At 41.3% G+C, this 17,267-nt stretch overlaps 2 non-coding genes and 1 pseudogene across 2 annotated transcripts; 2 read left to right on the forward strand and 1 right to left on the reverse strand.

The window, feature by feature from the left end:
- The first annotated feature begins 10,291 nt into the window (after positions 1-10,291).
- Positions 10,292-10,482, forward strand: LOC130454225 (U2 spliceosomal RNA). Its single transcript, XR_008911896.1, has one exon. It is a non-coding gene; the product is annotated as a U2 spliceosomal RNA (small nuclear RNA).
- Positions 10,483-11,244: 762 nt separating this feature from the next.
- Positions 11,245-11,408, reverse strand: LOC130454147 (U1 spliceosomal RNA). The gene has a single exon (XR_008911825.1). It is a non-coding gene; the product is annotated as a U1 spliceosomal RNA (small nuclear RNA).
- A 2,457-nt stretch (positions 11,409-13,865) lies between these two features.
- LOC103095742 (ubiquitin-like domain-containing CTD phosphatase 1) lies at positions 13,866-16,669 on the forward strand (annotated as a pseudogene).
- The last annotated feature ends 598 nt before the right edge of the window (positions 16,670-17,267 follow it).

The raw sequence follows: 17,267 nt of genomic DNA on the forward strand, positions 1-17,267 counted from the left end.
TCTGAGGGAAGATTTAACCTTCTCTTGCCAGAACAGTACCTGTATCCAGAAAATAAAACACCCTTGAACATCATACCACTCTTTTTTTTTTTAAACCCTGCTTTCTGTGGGAAAGATAAAAAGCAAGAAAAAAGGTATGCAAAAGGCAGAGGCTTTGGTTTTCAGTCCAGGGGAGCTCATGCATAGAACACTAGGGAATCAAGTTCCAAAAATGTCAGGAAGATATAAAATGAGGACCAGAGTCCTGGAGGGGGTCTTTGGTTCCTGTCTCTCAGGGAGTTGAAGACTTCACTTCCTACCAGGGTGAATAACGGACTTTCAGTTGGAAGTCATTTGCCCTGTACCCGAGAGTTCTCCCATCTTCTATTCAGTCTCTGAATAGAGATATATCTACCAGAGTTATAGCTGTTCCTGCTGATTATGTTCCGGAATTCCTGTTCCCTATTTATTATCTGGTTTATTGAGAAGAACCAACCTAAGCTAGAAAGATGTCTGTCGTCAGCTGAAGCCTGCAGCCTTGTGGCCATTCACCTCCACCCTATCTGAGCTACCTGAACTATCTTTTGTCTACCAATACTATTGGGGGGGGGGCAATAGACAGGAAAGCTAGATAGGATTTGGGGGGCTCAGAGACAGACAGAGTGGAGATAGGCAGCTTAAAGACCAGAAGGCAGATTCTTGAGGATCTTGTAGCTTGGGGGAGGAGATACAGAGAATTATAGGTTAGGGAAACCTCCTTTGGCCCTCCTTCCTTTCCGTGTATGAAAAATACCCAAATAAACCCTTTTTGTTTGGAAAAGATAGCAGTCAGATTGCATTTTGTCACTGGGTCAGGCCTGAGGCCTACCATCTGGGCCTATAGCCTGATACTACCACAGAGTAACACTTGACCATCTACCATCTTTAAGGGCCAAATAACTCTCCTATTTCACTTCCATTTTAGAATCAATACTATATATAGGTTCTAAGACAAGGGCTAGGCAATGAGGATTAAATTACTTGCCCAGGGTCATGTAGGTAGGAAGATACTCAGGACTTCTCATCTCTAGACCTGACTCTCAATCCACTGAGTCACCCAGCTGTCCCCTAAATACTCTTTTTAAAAAAACAAACTCTAGATTTACTCACCCAGTTTGTCATATCCTTCTCCTATAAAACACCTTTGGCCAAAACTCTCATTCTTGAACTATACAAGTTCCTCCACTATCTACACTATATTCATAGTTTCATTGAGCTATATCAGTTTCTCTACCAAAATAAAACAAAGATGGAAAGGGCAAACTCATTCAAGCCTAGAAAGATATTACAGCACTTGCAAAAATCCTTACAGTCCTAACTGCTTGGGTCCCAATAATAGAAAAGAATGTGTTATATCATACCATAGCATATCTCATACACACTCACACTCCGTGTCTTTCTCTACATTTCAGTCCCAGGAAACTATCTATTTTGGGGTCAGAACCATCAACAAAACTCCTTCAGAGAGAACATATGAAGAGAAGATCCTTCAAAAATGTAGCACTTTGACAAGGTATAAAACAACTTTGTCTCTCTCCAACACTACACTCCCCAATTGCTTGATGGGTAAAACAAAATTTGCATGTCCCTGAGCCCTCATCCACCAGTTTTTCAGTCTATTACTGTCCTTCCTTAAAAAGAAATAAAGCATTGTCCTTGGAATCTAGAAACTCCTTCAAAGTTCATGTTCTGTCTTCCTAAAGTTTATTGGGATTAATTAAACCATAGGGCTAATGGTAAAGAATAGTAAGTAAGGTCTATTTAAGGCCAGAGAGAATCTTGGGAAGTCTAGTGGTTGGAATTCTGGGTAGTGACTGTGTCAGTGTCAGTTGGTTTTCCAACTGCCAAGAGACTTCAGGTGATTTTTGGCCTAGGAGAAGGCTGATGTTTTCTATTCCTTGGAACACTGAAACAACCCAGTGGCAGGAAAAGGAGGAGAACAGGTTAGAGTATCTGTAATAAGTTTGTAGGGGAAATTAAAAGAAAGGAGAAAGAGAGAAACTGTTTTTCCCCTGGTGGCTGCTGAGAGGGCTGAGCCATTTTGAGGCATGCTTAGGCATAAAGCCTAGCTAGGCCCAAAAGGGGTGGCAGTGGGCAGAGTAAGTGAATAACTGAACTGGTTAAAAACTGAAAGAAATCTAAGGAAACAGAAAGAGACTTTTTCCTCTGTTTGGCTGGAGAAAGAGGAAGCCATTTTTTTAAAAATAAAAAACCCTTACTTCCTGTCTTGGAATCAATATTGTGTATTGGTTCCAAGGCAGAAAAGTGGTACGGGCTAGGCAATGAGGGTCAAGTAACTTGCCCAGGGTCACACAGCTAGGAAGTATCTGAGGCCAGATTTGAACCTAGGACCCCCCATCTCTAGCCCTGGCTCTCAATCCACTGAGCTACCCAACTGCCCCCAAGGAAGCCATTTTTGAGGCCTGGTTAGGCCCAGAAGCCTGCTTAGGCCAAAGAGCCTGGCAGTTGGCAGATAGACCTATTCAAAGCTGAGAGAAATTAACAGTGGTAAGGATTGAGGAAGAGTTTGTAATAAGGAATGGAGTTGGTGAAGGGACAGAGGGAATATGGAGGCTGGTGAGGTAAAAGGAGAGGTACCCATTGGGCTTGTAATGGAGAAGATTTGTAGGTGGTAAAAGAAACAGGATCTAGGAAAGACAGCTGATGTTTAGGGTTGGCTAAGAGAAAGGAGAGGGGGTTTGAAGATTTTCCCCCTTCAGCCTTCCTTCCTTATCTATGGCTGCTCTCCCAGATTTGCCATTGTCCCTCTTGTCCCCCTCCACTACTGGAGATGAAAATGCTTCTTCTTAAGAAGATGTCTCTCCACCTTGAAGCTGTTCACTCACACTTGATTCAAATTTGGGGAAAGGATAACTACTTTAATGTCAATTACCTCAATCAGGGTAATACAAAGGAATAGCTGACAGAGAAAAGAATAGGAAAGGAAAGTGGGGAAAAGTGGGTCCCTTTCTCTGACTAACCCCTTTTTCCCTCCCTCCTTGAGTTTGGGGGGAACTCTGACTTTGGCAGCCTGAGCACCCTGAGAGATAGTCAGGTTGACTGGCCCTGAGTCACAGTTTAGACCCATGACTACAGGAACTGAGGTAAAGTCTGATAGAGATTCAAAAATGTCTTTTTCAGGTTCCTCTTCAGTAGGCTTTTCAATGGGGAAATGTTGAAAGGGGGGGGGAGGATATCCAGTCACTAGCAGGAAAAAGGTGGGTAACCCTTGTGAAGATTGGATTTGGCTCTCCCCTGATTGTAATAATGAAGGCACTTAGCTCTTTCTTGATTGTGAAAATTAAATTGTAATTCCCTGTCTATTTTTTAGATTTTAATCCCCCCAAATGCAAACACAATACTTAAAGTTGAGTAGGAAGATCTGCCCATGTTAGATCTAATCACCAAAGGTATAAATATCCCACTTAATCATGAAGTGGGAGGTCTGTGATCCACATGTGGGATAGTGGGCAATGAATTAGAATTGACTAACTACCTTCTTGGCAATCCTAGAGCTGAGCATCAGCTGTGATTGGTAGATGTGGAATTAGGGGAAGTGACACAAGAAAAAAGGTCTTTAAAAGAAAGAGACAAGGGCCTGAATATTTGTGTTTCTAGGAGTTTGAAAGAGACACACTTGGAGTAAAACTTCCTGTAAGAAGCCCACCACCCTCCCTTTCTTTGTTCTTCCTTCAATTTGAATCTGACTGCAAGTTTCTATTTTTAAAAGTGATTTAATAATCCTAGTAATAAAAGAAAAGGGATAGGTTTGTGGGAATAGGAGACCCTCGTACAGGTTGTTTTTGCTTCTTCTTCAGCTAAGCCAAAATGGCTCCGATTCAGCTTATCTTTCTCCTTCTTCTCTAATCACTGTCTCTATCCTAACTAAACAGATGGCAAGTGTCCTTCTTGTCAAGGTCAAGGGATGCAAAGGATCTTCAGGGTGACCCCTTGAAGTTTAAGGGATCAGCCCCTTTCAGCAGCAGTTGTCTGGTTCTTCCTCTAGTTGATGAGTTCAGAGGGCAAAGACTTTTCCTTTCAGCAGTTTCTCCTACAAGCCTCTTATCCCACTCCAACTATCACTCCACCTCCCATCACATTCCAAAGGACAATTGCTCAATCTCAGTTTTCCTTTCCACAATAGAGATAGTGAACTTTATTATAAATAAGAGGATTATACTTTAGCATAGTGCATTTAGAATAGATCTGGGAATTAGTATAGATGAAGGAGTGATAAGAAGGCTTGGGGTGACCCAAGCAAGAAGCAAGTTCTTGCAAACTAGAGGGAAGTGGGTAAAAGTTTAGCCCCCTTTTAGATTAGGAAATCCTAATCCTCATAACCTTGGTTTACCTTTCTTACCTTTTCTTAACACTTAATAGTTATTAAATAGAGATTTTTTTTTTATATCTCTCTAGCAGTTATCCTTGTACACCTGCCCTATCTACCACAAACAATAAAGGAGACACTGTATCCAAATTTCCCCCTTAACCTTCCAGCCATTAACATTCTTGGCTATTCCTATTTCTTACATTTTCTGGGAGAATATTTCTAGTAAGTTAAAAGTAAAGGCAAAATAGCATGAAAAAGCAATAAGGGAAACCAGAGTAAATAAGAAGGTTCTTTTTCCATAGCTATGTGGGACTGAAGAATTTTTTTTTTCAAAGTCTATCTGAAATTATTACAAAGTTCATCTGGAAGAACAAAATCTGTCTGACTTTCCTGGAATCACTGCATTTTATCAGAGCCTTAAGAGAAGAGAAAAAGAGAATGAGGGGGAAAGAATTGAAATGAAGGATGAAGAGAGTTTCTGCTGGGACTTTCTTTTTATTTTCTTTCTTCTCTTTAAGATAAATTGAGTAAGAGAATTACAACTCTAACTTTGTTACTGTTCAATGAAGTTATCCAATCAGCCCCAGGGGCTGGTCAGGAGACAGTTAAGACAATATTGCTTTTTATTCAATTCTCAGACCCTCACTATACATTATGTCCTCTGCTTCAGAGAAAGTGCCCCATCCTGAAAGTTCTGGAACTTCTTCCTTAGTCTGTCCTTTTCGTTTTGCAAAGCATTTTCCCACCAAAAAAAAAAAAAGCCCAGGAAGGAATTATTTATCTGGCAAGTATTTATTATGCTAATTTTACTGATGAGGAGACTGGGTCATTATTTCCCCTTGGTCACAAACCTCATGAGGGTTGGAGCTGGGATCACATCTTTGTAATACATCTTAGGCTTTCCATAACATCAGGATATATACATACATTTATATATGTATGTGTATATATATGTGTGTGTGTATAAGTAAAATCAATTGAAATTATTCATTGCCTAACAGTTTTTGCCCTCACATACCCAATTTCTGATTTGCAGAACTTGAAACCAGCCCAAGAATGAATTTGGATGAAAGTCCCTCCATGGAGAGAGACTTCCCAGACCTTTGAACTAAAACTAATTGTTTAGAATTATTCTTCAATTGTATTCTTTTTATGTCAAGTGTGGTATGAGACATAAAGCTCTTTGAAAAAAGGTACCATGTTTTATATAAGTATTTCTTCTACTCAACACTCACCAGAGCTACAGTTAATGGATCATATATGTGACTGTTTGTATATAATATATACACACACACACACACACACACACACACACACACAATCCACAATGCAATAGTCAGCAGTTTACATCCCTAGAATCACCACCTTGTCTTTATCCCATTCTCAAAGTCAAAAAGTGGTAAAGAGCAAAGAATAAGCCCTAATGTATTATGACTCCCCAAAAGGCATCTTGGTGACACTTTTGGGTGTCCCATGGTTCCTTTGGAACTTTGAGTAGGGAAAGTGATTATTGCCAGTCCAATGAGGAAGGGAAGGCAATTGACCAAGGAGACAGCAGCTGTTACTCATAACTGTGAGAAAGCCCTAAGGTTCTCTCTCCCTCTGAACTTTTATAGGTGGTGTTAAAAATCAGGCTTCTAGGCAAGTATTTCTAAATAAACTGGTTTTTATATTAAAGATTGGATTGTGTGGACAGTGGACAGCCAGGAGACCTTGAGAGCTACATAGCTCTAGTGAGGCTAGTTACCTGAGTGATTCTCTTGTCTGTCTCTGATTTTGTTCTCATGTGATATCTGACTCGGGGAACGTCTGTCAGGTGTGGGAGTTGATGAGGCACTGCTTACGGGAAAGGGGTGGGCAATGAGAATTCCATGTCTCAAGGTCAGTGACAATATGTTCATCCCTGAAAATTCTCTGAGTCCTTCCCCATCCTACCTACCTGAGAACTTTATGAGCAGGGTCATTTAAAAAAAATGATCTATGGGGGCAGCTGGGTAGCTCAGTGAATTGAGAGCCAGGGCTAGAGACAGGAGGTCCTAGGTTCAAATCTGGCCTCAGACACTTCCCACCTGTGTGTCCCTGGGCAAGTCACTTACCCCACATTGCCTAGCCTTTACTGCTCTTCTGCTTTGGAACCAATAAATAGTATTGATTCTATGAGGGAAGGGAAGGGTTAAAAAATTTCAAACAGAAAAAAAGAAGACAGAATGTCTCACATAGTGCCAGTAGGACAACTTAGGTGAACAATTCTATGAAAATGAGACATGACTGCAAGTGTGTGTGACAATTTTCTTCTGTGTTTCTACTCCCACAGTTCTTTCTCTGAATGTGGATAGTGTTCTTTTTCATAACTCCCTCAGAGTTGTCCTGGATCTTTGCATTAATGCTAATAGAGAAGTATGATTGGGAATTGTTAATGCCTTCAGTTGGCCAGAAACTGGGAGGACTAGTGGCAGAACTCAGATCCTCTGATTCCAAATCCCATTCCCATTCCCTTCTATCATGCTGCCTTTTCATTTGTTTTGATAGCAGAGGTCCACTGACCCCTGGAGCACCCCAAATTTTAACAAATACCTCAAATGAGGCTATTGCATTAAATGTAGCATCATTTATTATAAGAGTATGTGACCTACTAATAAAAGATAGGTCTATCAAGTGTGGCTCTTCTTGGAGAAGATGCCAAATGTCCATTTTGCATTGCCTTTTATTCCAAGTGTTTGTCTCCTTTCTGGTTCATCCTTAGACTTCTCCTGGCAATCCAGATGGGTGGATATTTTAAAAGAGGAGGTAGATGTAAAGATTTCAACTCATCCCCCATGATTTCATCTTGGGAAGGACTGTTCCTCGGTTGGGGTGGATTCCTACAGCTTCACTCAGCTAGGGAAATGGAGCAAACCTGCCCTTCAAGAAATGGAATGTCAGCTCCTTTTTCAAATTGACCTTCCTCTAGCAGTCTTTGAGTTTTCACTCTTCCCCCTATTGTAGACAGGGTCACTCCAAAATCTAGATGATATGCCTAGCATATGCCACAGAGCAAAAACCATTGTGGAGAGTGGATTCTTGTTTATAGATAGAGAAAGTCAAGGTCTCCACTCTGCCCCAACCAAAGACAAGGAAGGGTCCCAACCAATAGATCTGAATTGTGAACGTCTGTATTGGGTATGTTTGTGTTTCTTTAAATGATGTCAACCTCAAAACCAAACAAGCAACGTTTACATTGATGTAGTAGACCAATCAGAAATAGGGCTCCATAGCAAAGATTTTTATTTCCATTGAGAGAGTTTAAAAAACACACATGGTGGGGGTTAGATAGGTCCAAGACCCCCTCCCTCCCCCCAAGAGACTGGAGGGTATAGGCCTATATAGGGTTTCAACTAAAAGGGGAGGAGGGCAGGAGAACCAGCAAAGTGGGGTGAACTCCAAGTAACCTGACTTTTCTCCCCTCCTCCAAGTACTCTTTCTACTTTTAGTGGAAAGTCCCATTGTTCCCTTCTGGTGGGACTCCTTCAGGTTATAATCCCAGGGCTAAAATTCTATGTAACTTTTTTTTTTTAAGATGATAATCCCTTTGAGCTCCTATTAAAACTACTTTGGTAGTTCTGTATTTTTCAGGTTGACAATGCAAAGAAGAATAAAAGGATTTTTATGAACATCTAGGTAGCACAGTGGGCAGAGAACCAGAACTAGAGACAGGAGGACCCCAGTTCAAAAGCACCTCTGATACTTCCTAGCTATGTAACCTTGCTCTCAAGGAAGGTTCCAAACCAAGATACTGTATCAAATTATGACTTGTAATCAGGTTGACTAGAGACCTGGTTACAACAGTAACAAAGAACATCCCTGGTAGGGTGAGTGAAGTTTGAGAGCCCAAAATAAATATATGGAATCAGATAGAAATTGAATTTTAACTAATAACTTACTTTTTTTTAATGTTTTAATTTTATTTTGTTTTAATAACAAATTTCCAACATAAGTTTTCCAAAGTTATATGATTCAGGTTGTCTCCCTTCTCTCTTCCCTCCCCCCTCCTGGAGTTGACAAGCAATTCCACTGTTATACATGTATTATCACTCATGACTTATTTCCATAGTATTCATGTTGATAAGTGAAGAATCTTGTAAAAACCAAACCCCCAGATCATATGTCCAAATAAACAAGTGATAAAACCATATTTTCATCTGCTGTTTCTACTCCAACTTTTCTTTCTCTGGAGGTGAACTACTTTTTAGAGTCTGGAGACTCTAAATGAACACTCTAATGCAAATACCAACAACATGGAAATGGGTTCGAATCAAGGACACATATGATACCCAGTGGAATCCCGCATTGGCTATGGGAGAGGTGGTGGGAGGGAGGGAGGAAAAGAAAATGATCTTTGTTTCCAATGAATAATGTTTGGAAATGACCAAATAAAATAATGTTTAAAAAAATAAAAATAAAATAAAATCATACCCATTCCACCTGGGGGGGGGAAATAAAGTAAATATCTCTTTGTCAAAGCCAAAAAAAAAAAAAGACTAGTGTCATGTTGGCTTGTACAGTTATTTGCATGTGGTGTGCCCAGTAGACCTCAAAGGAGTAGAGAGACAAGAGACAGAGTCAGAGAGGGAGACAGAGTCAGAAAGAGAGAGAGAGAGAGAGAGAGAGAGAGAGAGAGAGAGAGAGAGAGAGAGAGAGAGAGAGAGAGAGAGAGAGAGAGTGAGAGAGAGAGAGAGAGAGAGAGAGAGAGAGAGAGAGAGAGAGAGAGAGAGAGAGAAACTTTGAAGGTCTTCTACTTCTCATTTCATCTTGGGCCTTTAGCACAGTCCAACAGTAGGTGGCGAAGTAGACAAAGCTCAGCGCCTAAGTCCAGAGGACCCGAGTTCCAGTTTCATCTCTGGCTGGGTAACCCCTTGGGCAAGTCACTGAACCCTGTTTGCCTCCTTTTCCTCAAATGTCAAAGTAGCTGGAGGAGGAAATGGCAAGACGTTGCATCATCTTAGCCAAGAAAACTCCAAATGGGATCAGGAAGAGTCTGGAAAGACAGGAAAACCACAAATGTAGTCCAGTTCCTGGCCCATGGTAGGTTGCCTAATCAAAGAAATCTTGCCTGATTTGATGGAAGGTGTTGCATTCGGATGAGTTTTTGAAATTGGTGATTTCCCACCCAAGTAGTTTTGATAAGTGCACTGATGATCTGCGTGCAGTTGGTGAATTTTCCATGCGGCTTCATTAATTATCGATTTTGCATAAGACTTGACTGGGATGTCTTCAGTCTTTTCTGAAGGCATACTGGCAATATCTGTTGTTATCCGTTGAAAATCGGCTAGGTTAGCTAGTTGAGGACTAGTTGTGAAATGAATTTTTGGAAAAGAGAGATGGATTAGCTTGCCACTACGGCTTCTGATTTGCTCGGGAATATTCCATCACACTGAAAAAATGCAATCTTTTAGGGTTTGTTTGTTGTTGTTTTTTTTTCTTTCTCCATTTTCTAAAGCTCGGGGCTCTGAAAAGGCAATGGGGCACACGGGAAGCCAGTAACCCAGGACTGGGAAATGCCGGTTTCCCTACAAGGCGATGGAGGGCGCCCTGGCTCCTCTTCTGCGAGGTGGCTTTCTCGGTAGCTTTTGGGAGAACCTGAGAAAAAGAAAAGGAAGCAGGAGAAATGTCAGAGAAAGGGAAAGCGGGAAAAGAAGGAGAGCTATGCAAATACTGAGCAACTTCCGCAAGGGCTTCTGGGTGTCCGGAGAGTGTCTTCTTGGAGGAAGAAAGTGCTACAATCTTCCCGTGAAAGTGTAAAACAGTTTTGTGGCTCGTTTTTAGGTAACCGTCTGGCTGTATAAAAAGGCTCAGGCGTGTTGCGAAGGTAGTAGCTGGGTGACTGTTGTGTAGTGTTTTTGTAGTCGCCTTGTGTGTTAAGGGTGTCGTTGTGGAGGGTGTCGGTGGTGGGGAGGGCGTGTGGTTATCGCTTCTCGGCCTTTTGGCTAAGATCAAGTGTAGTATCTGTTCTTATCAGTTTAATATCTGATACGTCCTCTATCCGAGGACAATATATTAAATGGATTTTTGAAACAGGGAGTCGGAATAGGAGCTTGCTCCGTCCACTCCACGCATCGACCTGGTATTGCAGTACTTCCAGGAACGGTGCACTTCCCTCTGGGGAAAAAACTTTCTGTACTAACGGAAGGCTTAATCCTTGTACCCTGTTCTAAAGTCAGGATCCTGTTAGGAATCCAGGCTTTTTTCTATAGTGCGTTAGTTAGTACAAGTAACCAAATCAGAGCAGACTCGACGTAGTTGCCGGCTGCTTTGTCACCCAGGCAGGGCACGCTCTGACACTCGCTGACTTAAACGTGAGTTTCCTCTTACAAGAATCACCGATATATATATTGCACCATTGTTAGAAACGCTTAAAAAAGGATACGAAACTTTGGCTCCTCGAAATACTTTGATTGCACATTGTCTACCCAGAAATGCCACGGGCACCGAATTTCATCTAAGAGGAAAACGAACTCCTTAGAGTTTCAGTAGAGTCCTAAAAGCAGGCTGGAAGCCTTTCCTTGGAAACTATCGAAACTACTGCTATCAGTACTGAATACTACTGATATGATGATAAGAGTTTCTAACGCATCTGTGGAAACTGTCCATCTGAGTGAAGACGGGTAGGCCTTAAATGAAGTGAGAAGGATGAGAAAGTACGGTCACACCCCCACCCGCCGCCAGTGGCTCCCCAGAAGCAATATTTGAAATTCTGCCTCGGCCACTGCCTGGATTTGCTCCCTAGAGTGCGCATTGGTGGCTTGAACACGTGCATGGGAAGAGGAAAACATTTCTGAGGTGCGTTTTAAAAAGAAACATTAGCGTCAAGAAAGCGTGCGTAATAGTAGAAAAGGAACTGCTTTTAGAGACTAGGGAATCAGGGGAGAGCGCGAACGCAGTCCCCCACTACCACAAATTATGCAGTCGAGTTTCCCGCATTTGGGGAAATCGCAGGGGTCAGCCCATCCGGAGTGCAATGGATAAGCCTCGCCCTGGGGAAACCACCTTCGTGATCATGGAATCACCCCTGCCAGGTAAGTATGCTCTCCCTTTGCGCACACCCACACCCCCTCCACAGCCACACACCTTACGCACAGGACTACTAACACATCCACCCACCCTTATGCAGGCCGACAAACACATCACACACACTCACAAGATACATTCTCCACAAACACCTCCCCCCACCATTCTCACCGGGCCCCTCTCATCCTGGAAATACACCTTGACCGCAGGCACTAACGGCTTACACTAAACAAGGCCAGAAGTCTCCTTATCTGCATACCATCAGCCTCTTCCTGACCTCACAAAACAAACCTGCCCACGGTGACACTGCCAGCATCTAATGCTCAGAATTCCGGAAAGAATCTGAATGGAATTTTTTTAAAAACCTGAAAGTCGATGCACATTAAACACTATTTGAATACAAATAATATGGAGGGGCAGCTAGGTGGCTCAGGGCATTGAGAGCCAGGCCTAGAGACAGGAAGTCCTGAGTTCAAATTTGACCTCTGACACTTCCCAGCTGTGTGACCCCGGGCAGGTCACTTACCCCACATTGCCTAGCCTTTATTGCTCTTCTGCTTTGGAACCAATACACAATATTGCTTCTATGAGGGAAGGGAAGAGTTAAAAAAAATACAAACAGAAAAAAGAATACAGAATGTCTCACTTAATGCCAGTAGGACAACCTAGGTGAGCAATTCTATGAAAATCAGACATGGGGGCAGCTGGGAGGCTCAGTGGATTGAGAGCCAGGCCTAGAGACAGGAGGTCCTCGGTTCAAATCTGGCCTCAAACACTTCACAGCTGTGTGACCCTGGGCAGGTCACTTCACCCCCATTGCCTAGCCCTGACCACTCTTCTGCCTTGGAGCCAATACCAAGACAGAAGGTAAGGGGTTTAAAAAAAAAAGACAGAAAGAAAATCAGACATGACTTCGAGTGTGTGTGATAACTTGAAAGGGCAGAAAGCCCAGTGGACTTGCTGTCCCCAAACCACTACTGAAATCTCCCCTGGGCCACTAATCACCTGTGCAACCTTGGAGTTTTACACGGAAAAGTGAGGACCTTCTCCTAACATGGGCCAAAAGATCCTTTCCTGCTCAAGATCCTACCACCTTGATTCACATACTCTCTCTCTCTCTCTCTCTCTCTCTCTCTCTCTCTCTCTCTCTCTCTCTCTCTCTCTCTCTCTCTCTCTCTCACACACACACACACACACACACACATATGAATAGGGTTTTTTTCCCCCCAAAAAAAGTCTTATTTTATTTGGGGATAAGCTTACAAGGAAACTACTAAGTCAAAGGAACTTCTCTGAACAGTTAGCTGTCATATTGGTTAAAAATGAACAGTGCAGCATTTGACTATGGGAAAGGCACAATTTCTTGAAAAAGAGAATTTAAAACAAAGTATTTCAACAGTAGATTAAGGGAGAATTAAGAGATTAAGGGAGAATTAAGAGAGTCTTCCTATAACACTAATTTCTAACTATAAAAAATAGTTGGTTGGTACAAGAGAGAATTATTTTTGAGTACCAAAGCTTTTCTCCATCCCCAAGAGGTGAAATTTTAAAAATTCTTTGTATAAAACTACATTATGGCCAATTGGGAGTTTCTAAACCGTGCTAAATTAACATCACTTGAACTTGAACATCCTCAAAAGTCACTGGATTCATTAATCAGCTTTGGAAATAAGTAAGATGTGCCCCATCCATTCCCTGAAGCCCTAGGTGCTTCCTGCAGACTTCAGTCAGATGGCACAAAATTCTCCAGGTCATTAGATTTCTACTTTTGCTCATTACAGGAATTAGTGCGGAAAGTCCTGATGTTAAGACACAGACATGTGAATGACTTCACCTAGAAAGGCTGGGATTTAGAGCCACATTCCCCATTTGATAAGCATTCTCTTGGTATATAGTTATCTGCAACCACTCCCCCCAAAACCTGCTATCAATGCCTTTGTGTCTAAGGGTGCTTCCCTCCTTGATCTCTTTTGAAGCCAGGGAAGGATATCATCACTTCATCCAAGAGTCGCATGAGATGGAGAATTTGGGGGACTGCTGGAGCAGGCGCTAATACCATCATTCTCTAAATTCACCATTAATGTTGGGAGAAAATGAAGCATTCTTAAGGCACTGAAGAATTCACAGAAGGAACACTAGAATAGCAAGGATATGCAATCATAGCTTCCCTGGATGTGGTCCTACCAGATTCCATCAGATGAGGTCATCTCTAGTCTCCAGAGTGGCATATGGTAAAGATCATGGTGCTTGGAGTGGTCTTTGAGGAACCCAGAACTTTGTGGGGTCTAAAGTCCTTGTGATTTGGAAATTTTTTTTTATTGAAAATTTTTGATTAATTTAGAATATTTTCCCATGGTTACATGATTTATGTTCTTAACCCCCCCTCCTGCCCCTCCCCATGCACCCCACCCCCCCCAGCCTATGAGCAATTCCCCTGGGTTTTACTTGTGTCATTGATAGAGACCTATTTCCCTATTATTAGTGTTTGCACTAAGGTAGTCGTTTAGAGTCTATATCCCCATCAACCCATGTGATCAAGCAGTTGTTTTTCTTCTCTGTTTCTACTCCCACAGTTCTTCCTCTGAATGTGAATAGTGTTCTTTTTCATAACTCCCTCAGAGTTGTCCTGGATCTTTGCATTAATGCTAATAGAGAAGTATGATTGGGAACTGTTAATGCCTTCAGTTGGCCAGAAACTGGGAAGACTAGTGGCAGAACTCAGATCCTCTGATTCCAAATCCCATTCCCATTCCCTTCTATCATGCTGCCTTTTCATTTGTTTTGATAGCAGAGGTCCACTGACCCCTGGAGCACCCCAAATTTTAACAAATACCTCAAATGAGGCTATTGCATTAAGTGTAGCATCATTTATTATAAGAGTATGTGACCTACTAATAAAAGATAGGTCTATCAAATGTGGCTCTTCTTGGAAAAGGTGCCAAATGTCCATTTTGCATTGTCTTTTATACCAAGCGTTTGTCTTCTTTCTGGTTCATCCTTAGACTTCTCCTGGCAATCCAGATGGGTGGATATTTTAAAAGAGGAGGTAGATGTAAAGATTTCAACTCATCCCCCATGATTTCATCTTGGGAAGGACTGTTCCTCGGTTGGGGTGGATTCCTACAGCTTCACTCAGCTAGGGAAATGGAGCAAACCTGCCCTTCAAGAAATGAAATGTCAGTGGCAGGTTCTTGTGTCTGCTGCCGCTGCCACTGCCAGTGGGGACTCCGCTCCAGGTCTTTTCACATTAAACTGCTTGATCGCATGCTTCAGGGATGTCTCTCTCTCTCACACATAATATAATGGGGTGGACAGGAATATTTAATAACCACACTTTCCAAAGAAGATACGGTGCTAGACCTCAAGCAGTCCCTCAAGACACTTACAGGAGTGCTCCCAGAATGCCAAAAGTTGCTTGGTCTAAAGGTTAAAGGCAAACCTGCAGAAAATGACGTTAAGCTTGGAGCTCTCAAACTGAAACCAAATACTAAAATCATGATGATGGGAACTGGAGAGGAGAGCTTGGAAGATGTCTTGGGCCCACCACCTGACAATGATGATGTTGTCAATGATTTTGATATTGAAGAGGAAGTAGTTGAAGTAGAGAATAGGGAAGAAAGCCTGCCAAAAATTTATAGAAGAGTTAAAGATTACAAAGTGGAAATTTTGAATCCTCCTAGGGAAGGAAAAAAACTTTTGGTACTAGATGTTGATTATACATTGTTTGATGATAGGTCCTGTGCAGAAACTGGGGTAGAATTAATGCGGCCATATCTTCATGAATTCTTAACATCTGCATATGAAGATTATGACATTGTTATTTGGTCTGCTACAAATATGAAGTGGATTGAAGCTGAAATGAAGGAACTGGGAGTAAGTACAAATGCAAACTAGAAGATCACCTTCATGTTGGACAGTGCTGCTATGATAACAGTGCATACCCCAAGAAGAGGCCTAATAGATGTAAAACCTCTTGGTGTTATATGGGGGAAATTTTCAGAGTTTTACAGCCAAAAAAAAAAAATACCATTATGTTTGATGATATCAGAAGAAATTTTCTTATGAACCCACAGAATGGATTAAAGATAAGGCCTTTTATGAAAGCTCATCTAAATAGAGATAAAGATAAAGAACTTTTAAAGTTAACCCAATACCTCAAGGAAATAGCATAATTAGATCACAAGCATTGGGAAAGGTATCTCTCAAAGAAGCAAGGGCAGTAGTTCTAAGATGCATTGACACATAACCTAAGGTAATTAAGATCTATGGACCTTTCCTTGCTTTTAGTGCTGGACACTGAAGCAAACACCAGACTGCTTATACTTGATCTTCCAGTTTTTTATTTTATTTTATTTTGTATATTTTTGAAGATCACAGCAATAAGCTAAAAAAAGAAAACAAACCAGTTTCTTTTTATGTACACTTCATTGTTACTATTTAAAAATAATATCTACTTCTGCACTGCTCCCAAGTTATTATTGTAAATTTTTTTCCCATGAAAAATGGAGGAAAATATATTTAGTAATGTTCCTAATGATGCCATTCAGTAACTTTGGAAACAACTTCAAGTTTTAGTTTTTGCTTCACTAAGTCTCCAGTGGCCAAAACCAACCTTGAAAACTAGAAAGCAAGATTTTATTTTATATTTTTAAGACCAAAAAATTTGTGCAGGAAGCCAATTTTGGTATCCTTTTAAATGACCATGATCCCTCATCCTTCTGTCTTAGATGTAATTTCCCTTCCCTATTCTAGATTTTTAAATACAAGCTGTTTCTGTTTGGTTTGTATTTGTGTGTCAGTGTTTCTTTGTGTAAGACTGGAAAACACTAGCCCTAAGGCAAATGTGCCATAGTGGGAAGAAGTGAATTCCTAGAAAATAATTACTGACAAACCAAATTTGAAGGGAAAAAAGTCCAGTTGCATCTGATGGCTCAGTAGAAGCATTTCTGCCTCAAAACCATTGATATAAGCAGTTTAAAAGCACTAAATTTCAAATAGGACACGTCACAGAATCATCCCTAGTAAAGCATGAACAAAAACCCTTGTTCTGTTCTAGTTAAATCTTGACCAAATACAAACACCATGTCTGAATTGAAATACCTAGCCATACAGTTTTTAAAGTCATTTACTTGCAATGCTTAAGCTTGCACTATAGAAGTGTGATGTGACTGCTGTTTTGCATTATTGACAGTGTTACATTATACACTTCTTGTATTTGAAAGAAGTCCGAGCCTTTCAAATAAACATGGTATGTATTGTTCTTAAGGGACTATAGCAGTGGTGTAAATAAGAAATACGTTTTCTTAAAACAATGGGGAAAAAAAAGAAAGAAATGGAATGTCAGCTAGTTTTTCAAATTGACCTTCCTCTAGCAGTCTTTGAGTTTTCACTCTTCCCCCTATTGTAGACAGGGTCACTCCAAAATCTAGATGATATGCCTAGCATATGCCACAGAGCTTGAGCTTCCAAAACCATTGTGGAGAGTGGATTCTTGTTTATAGATAGAGAAAGTCAAGGTCTCCACTCTGCCCCAACCAAAGACAAGGAAGGGTCCCAACCAATCAATCTGAATTGTGAATGTCTGTATTGGGTATGTTTGTGTTTCTTTAAATGATGTCAACCTCAAAACCAAACAAGCAACATTTACATTGATGTAATAGACCAATCAGAAATAGGGCTCCATAGCAAAGATTTTTATTTCCATTGAGAGAGTTTAAAAAACACTCATGGTGGGGGTTAGATAGATCCAAGACCCCATCCCTCCCCCCAAGAGACTGGAGGGTATAGGCCTATATAGGGTTTCAACTAAAAGGGGAGGAGGGCAGGAGAACCAGCAAAGTGGGGTGAACTCCAAGTAACCTGACTTTTCTCCCCT

Source organism: Monodelphis domestica, chromosome 4, assembly GCF_027887165.1.
Source record: "Monodelphis domestica isolate mMonDom1 chromosome 4, mMonDom1.pri, whole genome shotgun sequence".
NCBI lineage: Eukaryota > Metazoa > Chordata > Mammalia > Didelphimorphia > Didelphidae > Monodelphis > Monodelphis domestica.